Source organism: Vespa crabro, chromosome 6, assembly GCF_910589235.1.
Source record: "Vespa crabro chromosome 6, iyVesCrab1.2, whole genome shotgun sequence".
Lineage (NCBI taxonomy): Eukaryota > Metazoa > Arthropoda > Insecta > Hymenoptera > Vespidae > Vespa > Vespa crabro.
In genome coordinates, this window is record NC_060960.1 from 9,880,119 (window position 1) to 9,887,618 (window position 7,500).

The 7,500-nt window shown below is 37.4% G+C and overlaps 1 protein-coding gene across 19 annotated transcripts in view; it reads right to left on the bottom strand.

Moving 5' to 3' along the window:
- The window catches only part of LOC124425069 (zinc finger homeobox protein 3), a 399,866-nt gene that overhangs the window by 277,715 nt on the left and 114,651 nt on the right, over window positions 1-7,500 (bottom strand). For 2 of the 19 annotated variants that reach the window (XM_046964869.1, XM_046964865.1), the window contains exon 1: window positions 6,395-6,613. The exons of the other annotated variants lie outside the window; for them this stretch is intronic. The gene's annotated coding sequence lies outside the window, so the exon portion shown is untranslated. Of the gene's footprint in view, window positions 1-6,394; window positions 6,614-7,500 lie in introns of those variants that run through there. 19 annotated transcript variants of the gene reach the window in all.

Here is a 7,500-nt window from a genome sequence, read left to right on the forward strand (position 1 = left end):
ACTATCCTCTTCCTGAGGACCGTAGGAGGATCGATGCTTGCCGCCTCCTCCTCCTCCTCCTCCTTTTCCTTCTTCTTTTTCCTTTTCTTCTTCATATTCTTCTTCTTTTCATCCACCCCACCCCACCCCATCCTACCACCGCCACCACATACTCCTTAACCCTTTTCCCTTCTCTTGGCTCGTGTCTCTTACTTTAGAGAAGGCCGTGTTTTACGAATGTTTCGAAGATTGCAATGCGTACTGGTAACTTTACTGCCGCTATAATTACAGTTTCAGTAGTAACATCCTACGGGATATATACTTTCCTGTGAAACGAGAATGAAAGAGAAAGAGAGAGAGAGAGAGAGAGAGAAAGAGAGAGAGAAAATGTTTCTTGTCGGCTCGAAGAGCTCAAGAGTCAATGTTCTCTTTCTTTTAAGTCTCGTGAAATTACTCGAGATGAGAAAAAAAAAGGAAAAAGGAACAAAAAAAAAATGGCAAGGGTAAGAAAGAAAAGTAAAAGAGGAAAAAAGAAATGAGTAAAAAAAAGGAAGCAGGAAGGGAAAAAAAATTCGAAACAAATCGCCTAAGAAGAGCTCTCACCCCCCACCCCACTACATGGAAGAAGAGCTTCTTCGTTCCTTTCGACACTATGATCGACCTTCTAATCGATCGTTTCGAACAATTTTTTTTTATAGCCTCTATACCCTCCTACGATCGACTTTCTTTAATACAACCATTTTTTCTTTTCTTTCTTTTATATATATATCTATACATATATATATATATATACAATTAAAAAAACCCAACGTTCATTTGCTTTTAAAATATTAATTAACGAAAATTTTGAAAGACTCAAGTGAAGAAAATACTTATTGATTGGCATGTAAGAAGACTCTTTCGGATCAATTTGAGAAACAAGAAAGACGGACAGATAGAGAAAGAAAGAGAGAGAGAGAGAAAGATATATATATATATATATATATATATATATATATATATATATATATAGAAGGAGAGAAAGAGATATATATAGAGAGTTAAACACATACGTGTAGCAATCTAAACAAGTTAGAAAGAGAAATAATGTGTGCCGGTGCGAATGGGTTAAAAGTGCGTGCCAGGAGACTTTAGTGCCGCGATAATTACTGTACGAAGCACCGCCACAGGTCAATTATTGTGAAAGAGAGACTGAAACACGTTCGCGTTTTTATCGAGTCGTAATATCGTCGGACGTTTAATACAACAATTTTCTTATTATTTTTCGGGCCAATCGAAAATAAAATTACAACAAATTGCAAAAGTATCATATTATATATATATACAAGATGAACTTACATAAGTATTTAATAAACAAACCTGTTTCGCCTGCGCGAAACGTGTCTGTGGAAAAAGACGAAAACAAGAAAGCAAAAAGAAGAAGAAGAAGAAGAAGAAGAAGAAGAAGAAGAAGAAGAAAGGAAAAAAAATGAATTAATCGCATAAATTAATAAACGGACGTTCGAAAACACATAGTCGAACGCGTGTAAATACATTAATACACGTATCATTTTCACACGGATATATTGAATTTTTTTGAAGAACGAAAAGAGATATATATTCGAGACAGACAGATGAGTATATTTCAAAAGTGATCTTTTTTTTTGATCTTCTCTTTTTTTTTGTTTTTGGTATTTTTTTTTTTTCTTTTTTTTTTTTAGAGCAAGGTCGAATTCATTCGTGATTTTTGTGCTTCGTGAGAATGTCTTCGAGGGATTTCAGAAAAAGAATTAGTTACGGTATATACAGATGGCTTCACCTTTCTATTTATCTCTCTCTCTCTCTCTCTCTCTTTTTTTCTTTCATTATACCGTCCGTCTCCTTTGCACCGACTAGCATGGGTAATTCGAAGGTGGCGTAATGAAGCCGGCCGGTTCGCTACGGTGTTAATTGGCAAGGAGACGATTACGCCGTATTGTGAATAAGATACTTCGTTAGTCATAAATTTACGTCACTAGCTGCCTCTACGTTCGAAGGACGTTCGAATCGTTGGACATCGAATATCCATGCGTATCGTGCGCGTATCAAAATAAAAAGACAATTTCGAATTTTCCTTCCGAAAAAAAAAAGGGGAAAGAAAAAAGAGAGAGAGAGAGAGAGAGAGAAGAAGAAGAGGAAGAAGAGGAAGAAGAAGAAAAAGAAAAGCAATACACAGGTATCCGCATATATCACATCCATCTATCTGTCCATCGACGTATTCTAATGATTTTCAATTCGTTAAACAACGTAACGTCGTTTCTCAAACACGGTCGGACCATCGAGAGAACATGGAATAGAATATCCGAGTCCTGGTTTACAAGAGCTCTCTTGATTTACGCGTTTGAAACGAAAATAGTTTCGGCTTGAAGCCTCGAAGATTCTTCTATCTATCTCTCACTCTCTCTTTCTCTCTCTCTCTCTCTCTCTCTCACACACACACACACACACACATATATATATACATACTCCCTCTTTCTCTTTCTCTCTCTCTCTCTCTCTTTTTCCAAATCCCTATAATCCCCCATAGTCGATATAAAATTCATCGATGCAACGTGAAAGGAAGGAATATAGTCATTATTCTTTTCGTAAAAATATTATTATTCCTCATTAAATATCAACGAAAGAAAATTTATTTCTCGGATCGACATTGATGTCGTAATTTGCGAGTAAAAAGAAACGATATCGATGGGATTTATTTTCATTTCCTTTACCATCCCTCGCCAATCCCCTTTCCTCTCCACTCTATGCTCTCTCGCAGCCGCGATCGAGCGCGATAAAGCATGCTCCTTTCGTCGCGTATGAAAATCACGGATAAAGAGAGCTAGAAATACGAGTGAGGGAGAGGGAGAGAGAGAGAGAGAGAGAGAGATCAGACGAGCGAAAGAACCGAGTGAAGAAACGAAAGAGAGATAGAGAGAGATAGAGGCGCCGTAATAATATTTAAAAATAGACGTCGAGCCGAGTGGAACGATGCGAAGGAAATCATAATAATAGCAATAATATTGAACGAAATTAAGCTTCGAAGGGAGAAGCTTTAGAGAGAGAGAGAGAGAGAGAGAGAGAGCGGGGGAGTGCGCGCTCGGTTCGCTGCTGGCAAATTCGAAATGTTTCGCAACAGGTGTCGCGGAAATTCGGTATACATCCGTGGCTGAAACTTAAGCCGTGCCTGTCGTGTAACACGAAGGAACACTTGTTGCCAAACGAAAAGTTTCAAATCTCCCGCACTTGGGAATAGGTGGGTGGCGTTGAGGAAGGTGCAATTTTCTTTTTTCTTTTTTTTTTTCTTCAAATCCAACAACAACAACAACATCAACAACAACAACAATAACAACAATGACGACGACGGCGACAGCAAAGAGGAAGAAGACGATTATACGACTTTTTATATAGTCACGAATATAAATCGTAAGTATGTAAGTATGTATGTATCTTTTGCATTGATTTATGATCGATCGTAAGAAAATCGGATATAAGATTGGTGATAATAAATGATTTTTATTAGATTTTAAAGATTAATTTTCATAAAACTCGAATCTTAAGTTATAACGGCGAGTATTTACATTAAACTGTGTAAGATGATCGCGTGCCAGAACGATCAAATGTACACGCAATATTCTTATTTTTAACTGTAGAACCGAGCTGTCCGTCAGAGTCGTTTAATCATAGTTTATCTCTGGGATATGAACGAACGATGGCCGAACGTGATAATGACGACGTACATCGGGCATGGATCGATCGAAGACGACGAACGATCTTAATTTACTTATATTCTTACCTATTCTTTTTTACTCTTCTATTATATTATAATACGAATACGAAGTATGAAATAAACGATGAACGTGAGATCGTTTCGTGGGTATTAAAATGCGAAAGGAAAAAAAAAAAAGAAGAAGAGAAAGAACAATAACAACAACAACAACAACAAAAACAAAAGAAAAAGAAAGAGATAGAGAGAGAGAGAGAGAGAGAGAGAGATTAAAGATGAAGTATTTATAATATCGATCGTAGAACTAAAATCATCGAAGGGCGGAACTTTCCCATGGGTAAAGTTAAAAATGAAAAATAAGAAGAAGAAGAAGAAGAAGAAAAAGTTGACGAGAGAAAGAGAGAAAGAGAGAGAGAGAGAGAGAGAGAGAGAGAGAAAGAGAGAAAGCAAATGGAATAATCGCGGCTCGTTAATTCTCTCGACAAGGCTTCGGCAGTAAAATCATTTACACCGAAAGGAGCCGTGACGGCGTTCGCCTTCCACGTTATGATCCACGACTACGATCGCTTTCTTCCTCTCTTTCTCTCTCCTTCTCTCTTTCTCTCTCTCATTCACTCTTACACAGAAACTCGTGACTTTCGGTCTCGCGAAGAAGTCTAGCGCGGTCTAAGAATGCTTTTTGCCATGTTGGGATCACGTTTCGAGTAGACCGGAACTCGTGACTCTAGAAGCGGATCGTTTACTCCTTAACGCTATATAACCCTCTCTCTCTCTCTCTCTATATCTACCTAGGGTAGAGTCGAGTGTCTTTCTTAATAAAATAAAACTCGGAAAAACGAATCACCGTTGCTCCCTCGAGGCGACGCATCATTATGGGCGAGCGCATCGCATGCGGCACGAAAGCGATCGCGATTAACTGCCAGAACGCGACGCTACGCGACTCAAAGCGACGCGACGCGACGCGACGCGACGCAAGACGAGGTGAGGCGAGGCAAAGATACGCGATTAAAGTCCATCGTTGTTAGGCTCTTAATTGCGACATGTAATCATGGTTACCATTCGATTAGCTTTCGATCGACTTTCGGCCTTTCCAATTGATCTTAATTCTTACCTCGTACGTATCGTACGACGAATTCGGAATAATTATATATCTGGATACGAGCTCCGTCATTCTATCGCGCCATTTTCTCGCTCGTCGTTCACAATTATTTCTTCATCTTCCTCTCTAGCTCTCTCTCTCTCTTTCTCTCTCTCTTTCTATAATTTTTTTCCTTTTTTTACGCAATAATAGTCAAAATATCCTCATGCCCGTGTATGCAATACGTACGACAAATGACGACAGATGCTACATGGAAATACGTTATCCGTCTAATTACGAACGTCGTCATACCGGCAATATGCTATTTTGTTCTCTCTCTCTCTCTCTCTCTCTCTCTCTCTCTCTCTCTCTCTCTCTCTCTCTCTTACTCTGCGGTTTTTAATCGATAACGACATTTGTCGGTAAAACCGTACTCTGCTCGTAATTTATTCCTTCTTGTCCATCGTTAAAAGGAAAAGAAAGAAAAGAAAGAAAAAGAGAGAGAGAGAGAGAGAGAGAGAGAGAGAGAAAGAAAATTAGGGACAAAAGAAATGTGTAAAAAATTACATAGGACATATGTTAATAGGTGTGTATAGATAATATGCATACATTTTATACATATACATATATATATATATTTTTCTCTTTTATCCCCCCTCGCCCCGTAATTTATCGTTCCTTTCTTCGTGGCCAATTTGAAATTGTGCAACGTGGGCTTGACTAAATAACACGCTCTCGTGAAAACGTTTCTACCGGAAGTGCGTACTTTAATTAAACGTCGCTTCCGGCCTGTCATTAACTCGAACGCTTACCGAGCTCGTACGATTAGAAGCGAACTCACAGAGACGACTCGTGACGAAAGGCGAGTAAGATCCGCTTTTACGAATTGCCCAGATATCTCGAGAAGTTCGTCTTCTTCATCTTTTACCTCGTCCTCTTCGTCTCCCTTCTCTTTTTTCATCCTCGTCGTTTGACGAGGCGTCGCTTCTGCAATACAGGAAATTCGCGCTGCTCCGTTTCTTAGGACGTTTAATGCGCCGTGAACATTTTTGGCAAGCGTTAACACGCGTCTGCCTCTTTTCTCTCTCTCTCTCTGTCTCTCTCTCTCTCTGTGTGTGTCTTTCTTTCACGTGAAACCTTGTACGTATTCGAGTGATTCAATTAGCGCAAAAATCATCACGTGTATTTCGATGTAAATATATAGGATGCAGAAGAGAGTGGATAAATGATGGAATAATAAAGTCACTTACTATTATTAGATTAACAAGTACGAAGACGAATAAAATGAAAAGAAAATAAGAAAAAAAAAAAAGAAACATTTCTAAAGATTAACGCGTATATACGCCGGCCCGCACGTCATTGGCTAATTAACCATTACCCCAGGTTTATTGGCACCAACAAATATTCGTTATTATGTTAAAACATTATGAAATCATAATACTCCTTGACGTTCTGCCCAATTCTAAGATATAACTAAATTAATTCTGTTATGTCAAGATAGAACAAGCCACGATTGAATATAATTGAGAACATTATATTTATGCTTATATCATATATTTGTTTATATATATATATATATATATATATATATATATATATATGCGTATACATACCCGATAAAGAAATGCGAAATGCAATCGTGAGGCGCGATCCAATCGGTCGAGAATTTCTTCTTGATGGTAGCCTAAAGCACTCTCCTGTTCGAAGTAAAGACGTATGTTATCGTCTTAATTTTCTTCGAATAAAAACACCAACAACAGCAATGATATAAATAAAAGGAAAAACATATTTATCGAGAGGAAAAAAAAAAAGAACTTTTGTTCAAATTTAGCGGGAGAAGAGAGAGAGAGAAAAAAAAAAATAAAAATAAAAAGCAAAAGAGAAACAGCACGTTCCTACACTTTCCTTTCTTCTTCCTTTTTTTCCTTCTTATTTCTTCTTCTCCTCCCTCTTCTTCTTCCTTTTTCTTCTTCTTCCTCTTCTTTCTTTTTTATTTCTTCTATCTAATCTTCACAAGTTTTCCCTCGGCGGATCACCGAGTCACCGTGTCTTTAACAATGTATCATCCTAGACTATCCCAACGATTAGCCACGGAAACGCACGGCACTTATTTCCCCCACTCTTTTCCAATATTCCATTACTTCCGTCATATTTCCGAATACACTTTCCTTATTCTTTCTTTTTTTTTTACTTTTCTCTTCTCTCTTTCCCTATCACACGTGAGAACGTTAAAGACGAACTTACGAAATCGAGTCAATATTCACCACGAGCCAAATTCTTCTATTTCAAATTTCACAAAGTTTATATAAAGTAAAGGGAAACAAAAAAAAATGATCGATCAATTTCAATACTTTTTCGTTCGATCTTCTCAGTCTTATTCTTCGAGAATCGAGTCAATGAATTCTATCGAAAGAATTCAATATATAAATATACATATATATATATATACACACACATACATACATATATATATATATATATATATTCTTTTTTTTCTCTTAACTTTGTCGAAAAAGGAACAACAAGAAGGAAACAAATGAAGAAAATAATTATCGAGAAAAGGATTTAAAAAGGAAAAAACAAAAAAAAAAAGAAAAAAAAGAAAAAGAAAATTAGAAAAAGCCAAATCGAAAGTTCGACTGATTCGAGGTCAACCCTCGAAAAAGAAAGAAATTCCCTTTCTGCACGAACGGAAGCGCAAGCGTTGTCCTAGGTCATT